The following is a 17,966-nucleotide window of genomic DNA, read 5'->3' as shown; positions in this document are numbered from 1 at the left end:
CGGTGTACGAATATTTAACATTCCGTATATGAATTTGGCACCGAATAACATTCCGTATATGCGTTTGGAACCTCGGCGCCTATTGGTTAAAATATGACCGGGTGCTGCAACGAACCAATAGAAAACTCCATTAGGTTCCAAATACATATACGGAATGTTTAGATGCGTGACGGATGTATAATAAAATACCATTCTCACTATATAATTATATTTGAACTTCACAGTGTTCGTTTAAACAATTAAACAACGGTCTATATATAAACAATAACTAAGGTATTATTGCTTTATCGTGACTAATCGATTGATCTGAATGTCCCGTCACTTCTCTGGTTCGTTTATATATACAATACTAAATAATAACATAGATAAGTTCAATAGCGGTCAATGCCGATCATCATCATCATTCTCTTTGCCTTATCCTTATGCGGGGTCGGCTTCCCTAATTGCATTTCTCCACACAATTCTATCTTGGGTCATATCAATGTTAATCCCCTTTACCAACATGTCCTGCCTTATCGTCTCCCCCCAGGTCTTCTTTGGTCTTCCTCTCCTACACCTTCCAGGAATCTGCACTTCAGCTATTCTTCGTATTGGGTGATTAACATATCGACGTTGAACATGAGCAAACCATCTTAACCTATGCTCTCTCATTTTGGCATCAATTGGTGCCACACTTAGACTTCCCCTAATATACTCATTTCTAATTTTATCCTTCTTTGTCACTCCACTCATCCATCTAAGCATTCTCATTTCCGCCACATGCATTTGTTGTTCCTCTTTCTTTTTCACTGCCCAACATTCAGTTCCGTGCATCACAGCCGGTCTTATGGCTGTTTTATAGAATTTTCCCTTCAACTTCATTGGTATTTTTCTGTCACACAACACACCACTTGCTTCTTTCCACTTCATCCATCCAGCCCTAATTCTACTGCATGCATCTCCATCTATTTCTCCATTACTCTGTAATACCGATCCTAGGTACTTAAAACTATTGCTTTTCACAATCATTTCACCATCCAAAGATACCATTTTATTTGTAGTAACTCCATCTTTAAATGAACATTCCAAATACCTACTCTGTTTTTGTCCTTCTAAGTTTTAAACCTTTTTCCTCCAGAGCTTGTCTCCACTGTTCCAGTTTTTGTTCTAAGTCTCTTTCACTATTTCCTATTAACACTACATCATCAGCATACATTAGGCACCATGGAATACTACCCTGTAGTTTCGATGTTATCTGGTCCAAAACTAATAAGAATAAATAAGGACTAAGCACCGAGCCTTGGTGCAATCCTACTTTCACCTGAAATTTATCAGTCTCTCCCACACCTGTCCTAACACTAGTCGTTACTCCCTCATACATATATCTCACAATCTTTACATATTCGCCAGGGACTCCTTTCTTATTGAAACCCCACCACAGAATCTCTCGAGGAACTCTATCATATGCTTTCTCAAGATCAATGAATACCATATGAGCGTTGGTCTCTTTATTCCTGTATTTTGCCATCAGCTGCCTTACAATGAAAATTGCATCTGTTGTTGATCTGCCCTGCATAAAGCCAAATTGATTATCGGATATTTCGGTTTCTTCACGTATCCGTCTATCAATTACTCTCTCCCATATTTTCATGGTGTGGCTAAGTAGTTTTATAGCCCTGTAGTTTGTGCATTGTTGTATGTCTCCCTTGTTTTTGTAGACAGGTACTAATATACTACTTCTCCATTCATCTGGCATTTGTCCAAATTCCATAATTCTGTTAAATAGACCTGCTAGCCAACTTATTCCTGTCTCTCCCAATGCTCTCCATACTTCCCCAGGAATGTCATCTGGTCCTACTGCTTTTCCTTTCTTTATTTTTTGAAGCGGTTGAGCCACTTCCTCGTTTGTTATTCTGGTAACCATTGCTGTTACTGTCTCCGTTAACTCGACAGGCTGTCTGTCAAATTCTTCATTTAATAAACTGTCAAAATACTTTCTCCATCTCTTTTTGACATCCTTTTCGTGAATTAGTATTTTATTATTTTCATCTCGGATACATCTAATCTGATTAAAATCTCTTGTTTTCGTTGCTCTCTGTTTGGCTATTTTACATATCTTTGCTTCGTCTTCCCTGGTATCAGGTTGATCGTACAGGTTTGAATACGCTTCTGCTTTAGCTTTTGCTACTGCTACTTTCGCTTCCTTTTTGGCGACCATATAGTTTTGAAGATCTATATCCGATCTGGTTTCTTGCCACTTTTTATATAATTTTCTCTTCTTTTTTATATTTCCTTGTACTTCATTTGACCACCACCAAGTCTCTTTATCCTCAAACTTCTTTCCTGACGTTTTCCCAAGTATTTCAATAGCCGTCTCTCTAATAATATTGGCCATTTTCCTCCAAATTGTGTTAGGGCTTCCTTTCGTGTTCCAACATATTTTTTCTACTATTCTTTTCCTGAATAGACCTTCCTTCTCATCTCTTAGCATCCACCACTTGATTTTTTGTGGTCCTCTCCGATTTTTTTGTTTAGTTTCGCTTTTTACTTCGATGTCCAGAACAAACAGCTTATGTTGTTGGCTTACTGTCTCACTAACTATTACGTTGCAGTCCTTGCATTCACGTATGTCTTTTTTCCTTATCATGAAGTAGTCTATTTGGGATTGATGTTGTCCACTTTTGTAGGTAATAAGTTGAGTTTCTCTCTGTTTAAAGAATGTGTTAACAATCGCCATATCTAATGCTGTTGCTAATTCAAGCATGCCATCTCCAGCTTCATTTCTAGTTCCAAAGCCTAATCCCCCATGTATTGTTTCATATCCTGTCTTGGCTTGGCCCACATATGCCGATCATATGTGCTTGTCAATGTGCTTGTCAATGCCGATCATATGAATATTAATATAAACTATACTAGCTGACCCGGCAGACTTCGTACTGCCTCAATAGATAAGAACACACTTTTGTAAACAATAAACTTAAAATAAACAAAAGGAATTCGTAATTATTAAACAAAAAATGCTCGATGTGAATGAGTTTTTATTATTATTTTTAATGAATTACACATAATGTTTGAAGTAATAAAGTTTAGTTAGAAAAAGTTTGCAGTGCAATAGTTGCAATCTTAAATTTGTTTTTCTTATAATGAATATAACAGCTTTATTTTATTTACATTCAAAACAACCCTGTATTTATAATTGGGTTCGGGGTTGTCCAACTATATAGGTGTTGAAAAATAAAATAAAATTAAAATTAAATATCATTAAATAAAATGAAACAAAATTTCATAAAATTGAATAAAAGTTAATAAAAATAAATAAAACTGAATAAACTTAAATAAAAATAATAAATAAATTTAAAAAAATAATAAAATTAAAAAAAATTAATAGAATCTAATAAAAATAATTAAAATTTAATAAAATGAAACAAAATTAATTAAAATTAAATAAAATTTTATAATTTGCTGCTTGTTCTTTTCGTGTGCTCAGAACTTTTCTTCTGCTTGCCGTTCGTCAGAAAAGTTCGGTAGAGATATTTTTTGAAAGTTTCGAAAAATTAAGAAATTCATATTTTGCCCAAATTAAGTCCAAAAGTTAAACAGTTGCACTTTTCTTCGATGAAATTTGTTGCTCGTTCTTCTTCTGTCCTCAGAATATTTCTAAGGCTTAAGATATTGTATTTTGGACACCGATTGAGCTAGAAAAAAAATTTAGTAAGGTTCTGTTCGGAATTCAGCAAGGAGTACACCGAATTAATTTCGTATTTTTCACGTCCTTATTGCGAGAGTTATGACGTCACACGCAACCCTCTTATGACGTAGAGGTATAAAATATAGACATAAACCTACTCCCGGTCCGGTCGAGTGCACTTGCAAACTTTCATAAAAATCGGTCAAGTCGTTTCGGAGGAGTATGGCAACAAACACTGTAAAAAGAGCATTTTATACATATAGCTGTAAAAATTTTGGTGGCTACTAAAATGACAATATAAAACCGTATAAACCTTCCCTGAACTTCCACAAATAATTCAACATCAAAATTAGCCAAATCGGTCCACACATTCTCGAGTTTTAGCGAGACTAACGCACAGCAATAGATTTTTATATATAAGATTATATTTTATTTCGTAGAAGTTCTATTCAATGCTAAGGGTTATTTGAGAAAGGTATTCTGTCAAAACAGGTGTTCTGACATTAACCTGTAATAAATGTTGCGGAAGTATTGAAAAAAAAAAAAGTTTTTCAGTGCTAGAAAAAATAAAAAATATATTACCGTGTTAAAATTCGATAAAGCTATTCTTAGTAGGTCCTTCTATTTCGTCTTGCAAAAAGTAGTAAAAATACCTTTGTCCTTTGCAGCTTTATAAAAAAATTTAACCCTCCATCGGATCCGTCTCTTCCAACTCACATGAATATCTGATTGTTCCGGACAGATTGTTCCGATATTTAGGTTTTTGTCTTATTTTTATTCCTTTATATAGGGTGATACATACGAGTATAGCGTGATTTGCTAGGAAAGTAATAATTTCGCATAATTTTTTATGCAGAACCTTCCTTATTTTATCAGTTCTCCATTTATAGTGTAGGAAACAAAGGTTGAACCTTGCAAAATGGACACAAGTCTGGTTTTATTTTTTTTCTGGTATATCAAGGGGTTCTTATTATAAGACTACCTTTTTCTTAAAAAATTTCGCCCCGGAACCCCCCTTTTCACCCCTTTAAAGGGGGCAATTTGTGATTTTTGCAGAACGTAGCCCTTCCTGTACCTTTTACAAAAAATTTCTTTTATAGAAATATGAAGAGGACTATATTTTCTACGATTTATTTCCAACAGCATATGACTATCATCCACCGTTTAGTAGGGGTGGCGCCCCAAAGTTGACAAGTTTTAAAATAAGATGTTTTAAAAAAATATATATTTTTCCCTAACTGTAACGGAAATTAAGAAGAAATCCTACCGCAATTATTCACAAATAATTGATTGATTTTTTGGTATAGGCTTCACTTAAGGGTAATTGCCCATTTTTTAATTACAGAGTGTTACATTTTAAAAAACCCCTTTTTATACCATCTGAACCGTTTATGCTAGAGTAAAAAGACTTTCAGAGATTACCCACGTACTGGTGCTATTTACAAATTTGTATAATACACCCCCATTTTTTCCCCGGAACCACCCCGAAAAAAAGAAAAATTAATAAATAAAGTGATTTTCTTGGAATCCTTCACACACAATGCCCTTTATTAATACGCTTCATACATCATTTTGTGCACGTTATTATTACCCATGCATGGACACCAAAAGCAATTTCCTAGTGCAACCCCTGTAGCAAAAAAAAATAAATAAAATGGGGTGTTGAATTTTTTTTTGTATTTTGCTTTTTGATCCATATGGGCATATGCTTCATCAATAGTGCTTTTCAAAAATATATATGGTTATTGCAACATCTCTGCGGAAACCACCCCTATCCTTGAAAATATACTGCAGAAACTACCCCTATCCCTTGGCAAGCATGTTTTTACGATTTTCTCATTACCTATGAATTATTTTTAAACAAAACTTATACAAGGTTAAAGACCACTATTTACTCTAAAAATTAGGTCCTATTCATTTTTTTCGTATAAGCAACCGTTACGGCACAGTGGCGCCGTAAACCTCATATATGCTTTGGCGGGATCCAGTTTTTGTTTTTTTTTTCGTCATCTGTTCGTTTTATGGATAAAGTACTTATGTAAAATAAAACAACACAGTGTAACCTACAAATTATGACTTATGCACATTTTACAATCTTTGCGCCCCAAAGCCACAGTGGTGGCCCAAAATCAATTTTTGCATATTTTCGCCACCTACACGCATTTTATTGCCTTAATGCTACCTTAATAGTACAATATTCACCCTTAAGTGGTCGCTAAGCAGTAATGGATCCAGGGAGGGATGATAGTATATTTACAGATTATAAAAATATTCATTTATTTTTATAGAAATTTAACCAATTGGCACACCCCTCTTAACGATGCTGGATCTGCCACTGCCGCTAAAGCATAAAGAGTACGCCATTTTTAAAAAATTATAATATAATATAAGTATTTCTCTAAAAATAAATGAATATTTTTATAATCTTTAAATATAATATCACTTGGCTTGAGAGGGGAGGGGGTGATCACCCCTATCACCCCTTCCTGGATCCGCCAGTACTTAGCGACCACTTAAGGGTGAATATTGTGCTATTAAGGTAGCATTAATGCGATAAAATGCGTGTAAGTGGCGAAAATATGCAAACATTGATTTTGGGCCACCACTGTGGCTTTGGGGCGCAAAGACTGTAAAATGTGCATAGGTCATAATTTGTAGGTTAGGCTGTGTTGTTTTATTTTACATAAGTACTTTATCAATAAAACAAACAGATGACGAAAAAGAAAACAAAAACTGGAGCGCGCCAAAGCATATATGAGGTTTACGGCGCCACTGTGCCGTAACGGTTGCTTATACGAAAAAAATTAATAGGACTTAATTTTTAGAGTAAATAGTGGTCTTTAACCTTGTATAAGTTTTGTTTAAAAAGAATGCATAGGTAATGAGAAAATCGTAAAAACATCCTCGCCAAGGGATAGGGGTAGTTTTTGCAGTATATTTTCAAGGATAGGGGTGGTTTCCGCAGGGATGTTGCAATAACCATATATATTTTTGAAAAGCACTATTGATGAAGCATATGCTCATATAGATCAAAAAGCAAAAAACAAAAAAAAATTTCAACCCCCCAATTTATTTGTTTTTTTTTGGCTGCAGGGGTTGCACTAGGAAATCGCTTTTGGTGTCCATGCATGGGTAATAATAACGTGCACAAAATGATATATGAAGCATATTAATAAAGGGCATTGTGTGCGAAGGATTCCAAGAAAATCACTTTATTTATTAATTCTTCTTTTTTTTTGGGGTGGTTCCGGGGAAAAAATAGGGGTGCATTATACAAATTTGTAAATAGCACCAGTACGTGGGTAATCGCTGAAAGTCATTAAACTCTAGCATAAACGGTTCAGATGGTATAAAAAGGGGTTTTTTAAAATGTAACACCCTGTAATTAAAAAAAGGGCAATTACCCTTAAGTGAAACCTACACCAAAAAATCAATCAATTATTTGTGAATAATTGCGGTTAGATCTTTTCTTAATTTCCGGTACAGTTAGGGAAAAATATATATTTTTTTAAAACATCTTTTTTAAAAACTTGTCAACTTTGGGGAGCTACCCCCGCTAAACAGTGAATGATAGACATATGCTGTTGAAAAAAAATAGTAGAAAATATAGTCCTCTTTATATTTCTATAAAAGAAATTTTTTGTAAAAGGTACAGGAAGGACTCCGTTCCGCAAAAACCACAAATTACCCCCTTTAAAGGGGTGAAAAGGGGGGTTCCGGGGCGAAATTTTTTCAGAAAAAGTTAGTCTTATAATAAGCACCCTTTGATATACCAGAAAAAAAATAAAACCGGACTTGTGTTCATTTTGCAAGGTTCAACCTCTGTTTCCTACACTATTATACCATAATGTAAAATTAAATAAATAAGACGGTCCCAAAAGGCAATAAGAAAAGATAAGAAACTAGAAAGTAAAAATAACTAAACAATCAATATAGCAAAATAAGGAAATGGAGATGCAAAAAGGAAAAATTGAAATTAACAAACTAAAAACAGAGCTGCAGAAGAAACTATGAACAGGGATGACATATTATTAAGTTATTTTAATGTTATTTATGCTAATAATAGTTAAAAGAATGTAAAAAATAATTGGAGGCTTATCAACCAAGAGAACAGGCAGGATTCCGAAGAAGTTATGGAACTAATGGCCATCTACCAACCATAGAAACCATAATAAAGAAAGTAGTGGAATACAGTAAGCCTCTAGTGCTATTATTTATTGATTTTAACAAAGCTTTTCACATATATGAGCTAAGTAAAATACTATCGACGCTTAAAAAATTACATACTATAATAACAGTAATCACATGAAAATGGAGTGAGGGTTAGAGAGGAGATCCAATGTCATCTAAACCAGAGGTTCTCAATATATGGTACATGTACCACTGGTGGTACATATCAATATTGGCGGTGGTACACAAAACACAGAAAAAATTAAAATAGTAGTACTTAGTAAGTATTGATAATACAATTTAAAAATATAGGTGGTACCAAAAATAATAAAAATAACTGTAGGTGGTACATCACTCAAAAAGGTTGGAACCGCTGATCTAAACTTTTTAATACATTGCTGGAACATACTTTTAAGAGTTTGGATTAACTGACAAAGAATATCTAAACAACTTACGAATGGAATTAGTAGAAAATGTAGGTTTAAATATAAACATCTCGAAGAAAAGAATAATGACAACTTTGGTGCCCAACCAGAACTATAGTATTGATGGGCCAGAAATAAATCTCGTAGATAAATATATAGTAAATACCTAGAACATGAAACTATGATTGACAGAGATCACCAAACCGATGAACTAAAGAGAAGAATTGGTCTTGGGTGGGCAGTATATGGAAAATTAAAAGAAACTTTTAAACGTGGGCTACCTACATGCCTGAAGAGAAAAGTATTTGATCAATACTACCTCTAAAAACACTTAACTTAAGGAAAGTCTCGGCTATCGAACAGAGAGCCACACAAAGAATGGAAAGGTGAAGAAAAGAACTATCCATATTAGGAATAACAGAACAAGAACCAAGGCGACTAACATCATTGAAAGGATGGCCAGACTAAAATTGAAATAAGCAGGGCATAGCTAGAGTGACAGATGGCCGATGGACCAAGGACTTATTGAAATGGAGACCAAGAGAAGACAAGAGAAGCGTAGGTCGGCCATCTATCGATGGAATGACGATTTAAGAGGCTAAATAAAAACTGGATGATAGTGGCGCAAATAGACGGGGTTGAATATGATGACAAGGCGTTGGAGAATATTGTGTGTACTGTGTTCAGAACAGTTATACCCCTATACATTTTACAATCCAAGAAATCTTAATGTTTGTGCAGTGGATATACATATATTTCTGTTGTACCATTTCTCTGACATTCGTTCTTTGTTCCAAACTTTGACTGTTATACAACTTTAAATAATAATTTTAAATTAATCTTTTCTAATTAACCCTTAAACGCCCAAGGGTGGGTAAAAAAATGTCCACCTAATGCGTATTCCCTTGTAACATATTCATTACGTGTTTAAAAAAATTTCAAAAATTATTTATTGTTAAAAATACAGCCCTTTATCGAATGTTAATTCGGTTTTACCGATATTTTTGAAAATAAAAGTAATATCTTGAGTTAAATATGGGTGGGCACAAAAGCAGAGGTGTAACCAGGATGATCCTAAGTGGGGGGTTACATCTACTTGAAGGTCTCTGGGGTGTATGGAATACTAATGGTGTTAAGCGTATAGAGCTCAAAGTACATCCAAAAGGGGAGGGTTATAACCCCCAAAACCACCCCCTGGTTACGCCTATGCACAAAAGTACACCCTTGATAAAACTTGTTACTAAAGGTTTCTATATTATTTCTCGTTGGTGGGAACATAATCCATATAATTATCGCCGTATAATTATCCAATCGACATAATTATCCGCCAATGAGGAGGCTGAAAGAAAAAATGTGGAGATAATCGATAAATCTGGATTACTGGCTTTTACTGGTATATATTAATTTGGATGTACATTGTAATTTTGTTATAAGGTTTGTAAATTGTTTATATTAATATTTTAGAAGATGCTGTGTTTATTAAGAATAAGATTTTAAAATTTAATCCATTTCCAACAACTCTCAATAAATATATTAGCTATTTTCGAGGTGGACATTTTTTACCCACCCTTGGGCATACATGAAACCTAAAAAAGATTGAGCGTTTAAGGGTTAATTTTCAAGAAATTTTTCTCAATCAACATGAAGAGAACTATCCATTCTCAAATGTGGTCTCGAGGTAACGAAGTACGAAAACCCAAAGAAGTACCACAAAATGTATATATTAAAAGGTCATACAATGACACGTTTCGGCTCTTCACGAGTCATCATCAGCTTAAAAATACAGGAACAAAGACAAAGGACTGACCAGACCAGGAAGGAGAAAGATTCCACTAGTTTACATTGTCTATGGTTCTATAGACTTCATTATTATATCTTTTGTAAGTTATATAGACATTATGTTGTAATTTGGATATAAAAATTTAAGAAATTCTTGTAAGACTTTCACGTTGGGAGGAACCATCTTGCGGACCCAGCGAACCATCTTGGCTCGCAAGATGGTTCCTCAGAACGTGAAAGTCTTACAAGAATTTCTGAAATTTTTATATCCAAATTACAACATAATATTTATATAACTTAAAAAAGATATAATAATGAAGTCTATAGAACGATATTATAATGTAAACTAGTGGATTCTTTCTCCTTCCTGGGCCTAGATTCCGTGCACTGTAGATATCTACAGTCGCTTTCTGTCGATGGCAAGTGTCATGAAAATATTTGAATTTTTAGTTTTAATTCAAATATTTTCTTGTTTTACTTAGTGCCACTTCAGCATCAATTAGAGTATAACCTAGCAAAACTAGAAAATAATTCAATTAAAGCTAAAAATTCAAATATTTTCATGACAATTGACATTGATAGAAGGCGACTGCAGATATCTACAGTGCACGGAATCTAGCCCCTGGTCTGGTCATATCATTCCTTTGTCTTTGTTCCTGTATTTTTAAGCTGATGATGGCTCGTGAAGAGCCAAAACGCGTCCTTGTATGACCTTTTAATATATACATTTTGTGGTACTTCTTTGAGTTTTCGTACTTCGTTTTCTCAATCAGTTCTCTCCACTTGGCATTCTGTTTATATAGACCAGTCATCGGCGGTAAAAACTGTAAAACCATGGAATTTTGAGAATCAACACCGATTTTAATGAAAATTTGGGTTTAAGCTCTGTTGACACTCTTCTGCAAAATCTACCATATCCCAAACTGCGCTTTTGCTCTGGGGTGAAAACAGCCCCATCTAGAGGATGAATATTTTTTAATCAAAATAACTATGGAAATCGATAGCGTAACCAATTCTGAGTACATTTTGTTCTATAATTTTTTTTGCAAGATTAACAATTTCCAAGTTATTTGCGATTGAAGCTATGCATTTTTCATTGAAAAAACTCCCGTTTTATAACCGTTTTTCATGAATAATTTAAAATTTAATTTTATAGAAAAAATCATTAAGAACAAAATTGTATCTAATAAAAAAAAAAAACAAAGAGATTCGCTTCCGAAAGACCTAGGTAGACCCTAGGTAATAGCGACTGAGTCATTGCTCTTTAAAGGATGGTTGTTTTCGAAGAACCTCGAAATTTAAAGGACCTTCAATCTCAAATAACTCGAATGTGGTGCAATTGTGTGGGAAAACTAAAAAGACATCTTTTTAAAGATCATTAAAAAATCTTCCAAATAAACTCTGAAAAAAGTTTTTTGCCTAATAACTGACTGACTTATGACGAAAATGAACTGACTGACTTATGAGAAATATGAAGTCGCTCTCTGCTTTTTTCTTTTTGAAATGTAAAAATTAAACCCTCGTCGTTACAATCCTAATAAAAATGAATAGTTTTCCACTTGAAATTAACTTTATTTAGGTACAATTAATACGATCCATGTGATTTGACCGGTTTGGAATGCGTAGTTTAGAAAAATAGTTGATTAAATCGAAAATGACATTTTTAAAATTAAAAAAAAAGTGCATTTTTCTTAAATAAACCTAACAGTATTCATGATACAAAAATTTTTAATAAAAAATTTTACAATTAATATTCGAAACATTTTTTTCGTATATTATAAATACTTGATTTATTTAAGAAAAATGTACTTTATTTTTTTAAATTTTAAAAATTTTTTCTTAATTAAGCATTCCAAACCGGTCAATCACATGTATCGTATCAATTATACCTAAATAAAGTTAATTTCAAGTGGGAAGCTATTCACTTCTATTAGGATTGTAACGACGGGGGTTTAATTTTTACATTTCAAAAAGAAAAAAGCAGAGAGCGACTTTATTTTCGTCATAAGTCAGTCAGTTATTAGGCAAAAAACTTTTATCGGAGCTTATTTGAAAGGTTTTTTAATGGTCTTTAAAAGATATCTGTTATGTTTTCCCAAAAAATTGCACCACATTCGAGTTATTTGAAATTAAAGGTTCTCCATTTCGATGTTCTTCGACAATAATCATCCTTTGAAGAGCAATAACTCAGTAGATATTGGGTTTACATAGGTTTTCAGATGCGAATCTCTTTGTTTTTTTATTAGCTACAATTTTTGTCTTAATAATTTTTTCCATAAAATTAATTTTTTTTAAGTTATTCATAAAAAACTTTTATAAAACGTGAGTTTTTTCAATGAAAAATGCATAGTTTCAATCGCAAATACATAACTTGGAAAGTGTCAATTTTGCAAAAAAAATATATAGAACAAAATTTACTCAGAATTGGTCACTCTATCGATTTCCATAGGTATTTTGAATAATAAATTGTCATCCCCTAGATGGGGTTGTTTTCACCCCCATGGCAAAGACGCAGTTCGGCATAGGGTAGATTTTGACAAAGGTAATAATTACTACCTAAATCCAAATTTTTAAGCAAATCGACCTTGGTTCTCAGAATTCCACGAGAAAATGGCTGTTGATTGGACTAATATATATTATTATGTCTGTACCAAAGTGACTAAGGTCCAAAGACTCATATTATCATAATCCCGACATCCCTGAAAGCATTTTATCGTGTTGACCAGACTTCTTGACATTTATATATCGACATATTTTATCGAAGGTTAGGGCATCGGGAATTTCTGAATAATGTCCTCAAACCGGCATAAAGGAGAGAGCCAGAGAAGAATTCGCCATTTCTGGTGTACATGATGTTTCTGCCACATTTACTTCCAACCTTTCACGAGCGAATGACTTTTATGCTGGATTGAGGGTCAATTTTCTTTTTCTTATTGGACAACTTAATGAAGACCTAAGATTTTAGCGAAGCTGTTAGTCTCTGGCCGTGAGATTTGATTTATTTCATAAATAGATGTAATAGATTTCGTGAGAGATTTATTAAAAATAATTAGTCTAGGCGCCAAATAGAGGTCACCGTGTCCTTTTCAATTCTGATGGACAAAATTTACGGTTTCTTATGGATTTTTGCCTGCTGATTACGAATTTTGAGGGTGGATTTCGATCCGAGTGGTCAAAAATTTGTTATAAACAATTTAATTGTTTATTAAACTCTGGCTCATAAACTAAAAGAGATAAAAAAATGTTTCTAATAAAATTTATTCCTTAAAAAAACGAAGAAAAAAACTTGATGGATTCGACCGTTACTTGATGGAAGTTCATTTTATCTCACAATAAAACACTGAAAAACGTTTGGTGGAGATACGTGGATGACATACTAGTCTGCTTTACAGGATCTAACAGACAACTTGACCAATTTCTATCTTACATTAATTCACTTCATATTAATATTGAGTTCACAATAGAAACAGAACAGAATAATTCCATAAACTTTCTAGATGTAACGATTACCAGACAACAAAACAAACATGAGTTCTCCGTATATCATAAACCTACCCAAACTGACACAACTATACACAATTCATCATCCCATCCTACACAACACAAATTAGCAGCCTACCATAGCATGATACATAGACTGACAGAAATTCCTATGACAAAAAATAACTTCGAGACAGAACTAAATATCATTAGACAAATAGCAGTAAACAATGGCTATAACGAACAAACAGTTAACAACATTTTAAACCAAAAACTCCATAAGAAAGCCTTGAAATTAGTGTATCCACCACCACAGAAAGAACCCAGTACCTTCTGCTCTCTCACATACACTGGCAAAATAACAACAAAAATAGCCAGATACATAAAAAAGAAAGGAATAACACCAGCTTTCAGAACTAACAACAACTTAAGCAAACATATTAAAAACAATAAAAGCCGAAAGAGAAAGCAACTACAGAGTGGTGTGTACACACTAACTTGTGGTGACTGTCCGAAAACTTACATCGGTCAAACTGGCAGAACTTTTGACAAACGGATAGCAGAACACAAAAGGGCTTTCAACAATAGAAAAACAGACACTTCTACATACGCACTTCACCTTCTAGATCATAATCATTCTTTCAATGAAGAGTTTCAAATTCTACATATTCAAAATAAAGGCCTTAAGCTATCACTTTTAGAATCAATGGAAATTAATAAATTGAAAAATACAGATATAATTCTGAATGACCAACTCGAGACAAACAGCTCCCCACTCCTCAACCTCTTCAGTTAAAGACTTAAAAAGGCAAACACATTGTAAAATATATCACTTGAGAAAGGCACTTTGCCGAAACTGCTGTAGTAATAACATAGTTGTAATAAATTTTGTGGAAGTATAGAAAAACAAACGTTTTTCAGTGTTTTATTGTGAGAAGAAAAAAACGTTTACTACACTTAAATCCAAAAATTAGAGCTCAATATATTGTAAAGTTCTCCTGGATAATCCCTCCAACAGAAAAAACCAAGTTATTATTAACCTTTAACTACACGCGCTGGCGTATTTTGTACGCCAGATATAAGAATTCTACTGCAAATATATTTAAAAATTTAATTTTTGACTTTGTGTATCTCTCTAACCTATCACTGAAATGTGCTTTACAATTGGTTTTAGTTTCGTTATAATCGGCGTTCTGGGAAGATCGTAATTTACAGTTTATTATTTGTTGTTTCCGGTGGTGGACAATATACGCCACGATTATAGTAATATAAGTAGTAATATGATTTACCAAATGTGTGTACAAAAGCACATATTAACAATATATACAAAAAAGGAGATAGAAAAAATTGTTCAAACTACAGGGGGCTTAGTATCATAAACTCACTCTCAAAACTCTATGGAAAAATAATAAAAAATAAAATTGAAAAAAAATGACAGATGTAGAAGAACAAAATGGCTTTCGTGCAGGCAGATCCTGTATGGACAGCATATTTTCTCTAAAGCAAGTTATTGAGAAAAGATTAGCCCAGAACCTTTCCACCCATATAGTTTTTATTGATCTGACAAAGGCATACGATAGTGTACCACTTTCAATGCTCTGGATAGCAATGGAAAAACAAGGAATAAGCAAAAAAAGTATACAAGCAGTACAACAGCTTTACAAAAATATGACGGTAAACATTAAAACTGGAAACAAATTAACGAGAGAAATTCCTATTAGTAAGGGCCTAAAGCAAGGCTGCTGCATAGCACAAATAAAATATATTTAAATTAGGCACTCTCACTGTGGAGAAGAAAGTGCTGCAATATGGGCATCCCAATCGATGACGATAGATTGTACACAATACACTTCGCTGACGACCAAGCCATTCTAGCTGAAGACGAGAGTGATATAGACTATATGCTCAGAAGACTGGAAGAGGAGTACACTAAGTGGCACCTTACAATTAATATACAAAAAACCGAGTACTTAGTTGTAGGAGAAACACCAGAACGCCTACAAATTGAAATGGGAACTATAAATCCAACAGAAGTCTTCAAATACTTAGGAGTCCAAATATCTTCAAAAGCAGGGAGTAACGACGAAATACATTCCAGGATTGGCCAAGCAAGATCAGCCACCAGACAGCTACACGGACTATTGTGGAGTAATAAAATAACAAAAGAAAATAAAAGAAGAATGTATCAAACAATAATAGAAAGTATTGGGTTGTACGGCGCTGAACTCTGGGAAATCAACCAAAGAAACAAGTCAAAAATCAAGGCGATGGAAATGAACTATTGGAGACGATGTTGCCGACTCACTAGACTTGATAGGGTGAGAAACGAAGATATTAGGAGACAAATGGAAATCGATCTAGATATAATAGACACAATCGAAGCCAAAAGACTTAACTGGTATGGACACCTTCAGAGAATGCCTGAAAATAGATGGCCAAAAAAAAATAGAAAAATGGACTCCACCCACAAGAAGAAAACCAGGTAGACCAAGACGATCCTGGAGAGAAGATGTCGAAGATGCAATGACCGCCAGAGACTTAAAAACTGAAGATTGCTTCGACAGAAATCGCTGGAAATTAGGATGCGAGTAGCGGTGACAGCTGTAGAAGACTCGCTTATTATATATATAAGTAGTAATATAAGTACATCTTTTAATTGTTTCTTAGTTATTATGGCACAAAATATACTTTCCTTTATAAACAATACTTTTTTCATGTAAAAAATCACATTTCAAAAAAATTGTTTTTAGTATTTTTATTTATCATGGAATCAGATTCCAATTCTAAATCCCAATTGGCTTACTGAGAAGAAACTCCAAGTATTCACTGATGTCGGATAATGTTTATAACAAACAACTAAGCGTATTTTTCAAAAAAAAAATAAACAAATCCGCTGTTTTTAAGTGTATTTTCTTGTGGTGTATAAAGTATTTGATGTCCAAGGGGTAGATCATTTGAATGTCGCAGACATAATATAAACCACTGAAGCGGTTTTTTAAGATGTTCTTCTAACAGCCGTATTACATTATCCTTAGCTCCAGTATTTACGACTGTTTCGTCACATGCAATTGCTGGATTTGATACTGTCTGATATACTAGAGAGCGGATACCCACATTCGAAATATTTGGACCCTGGCCCATGCACAAGTGTTAAGTGTTCTTTCACGATCGATCGACCATAAAACTTGGTACTGTTTTTTACTTGAGCTAAAGTTTTGTCTTTGCGTCGGTAACTTTCTTCTTTTACCGTTGGTCTCTCTGATTATATTTGTTTTTGTTTTCCCTATCAATCGAGCTTATCACCATTTGTCTGGAACCTCTTTGATTTAATAGAAATTCGCACTCATCCAGAGGCACTTTTTAAAATTTGCTACAAAGACAATTAATCAGAGTGTCACAATTGCATGCGACAAGATCGAAACGTGTAGTTTTAGTTTTGTTCTTAAAGCATTGAATTTTATTTTTATAAAATTCACTGTTTTGTCTGTTCTTAAATGGTTTCATAAGTTTCATATATTTGTCATGATAAGCTTTTAAAAGCTGAATAATTCTTATATGTTAAATTATTGCAATTAAAGCCTTTTCCATATTTCCTCCAATTTAATTGCAACCTGTTCGGCAATACCAGAAAATTCTGGCTCTTTTTTGCTGAGTTTTTTATATTCTTGCAACCAAAAAATTCATCGCTTGTTTGTATTTCGGTAAAACATTTTCAGGTATATTTGGTGGTTGCCCAAAAATGGGGCGGTCCACAGTACATCTTGATTTTATTCCCCATGGTCCTGGTTTATCTATTTTAAAAATCGTTAATTTACAAACAACAATAATAACAAAGTAAGGCAGCGCACCAAACATAAGTGAAAATTACACGCACGGATTCACGAAGCGGGATATTTCAAAGGGGTTGGGGAGACTAAAAAACAAATAAAACTTTAAATATCGTTTAAATTTGTAATTGAAAACATTTCAAGTTTTCTTTAATTGATCTTAGTTCGAGTTAGCACATATTTTATTCCAAATAATAAAAATTGAATTTTCCGTAAAAATCAGATATATAATAAAATTCAAGGTCGTTGGGGGGCAGAAAATTGGCTTAGAAAAAAAATTAAAACTACTAATATGCTGAAAAATAATACTAGCAACTTTTTCACGCTATTAGATATAACATTCCCAACTTTTATTTTTTCGATGCACCCTACTGTATACTTAAAATACCTGAAGGAGTTCAAAGTTTCATATCATAGATATTCTTAAAAACAAAGTAAAACAAAGATCGATGTATAATCTATAATTATTATACTTGCTCTTATACTCTAAGTGTTAGTGTATATACCAGAGAACAACGACCACAGTGGTCGTTGTTCTCTGTCTATACTTGCACTGGGACCCATTAAGATGCTCACATTTCCACCTCGTTAACTCGCTATGTGTATAATTTATACTTA

Source organism: Diabrotica virgifera, chromosome 9, assembly GCF_917563875.1.
Source record: "Diabrotica virgifera virgifera chromosome 9, PGI_DIABVI_V3a".
Taxonomy (NCBI): domain Eukaryota; kingdom Metazoa; phylum Arthropoda; class Insecta; order Coleoptera; family Chrysomelidae; genus Diabrotica; species Diabrotica virgifera.
The sequence above is the reverse complement of the archived record's forward strand: the minus strand, read 5'-3'. Positions refer to the sequence as shown.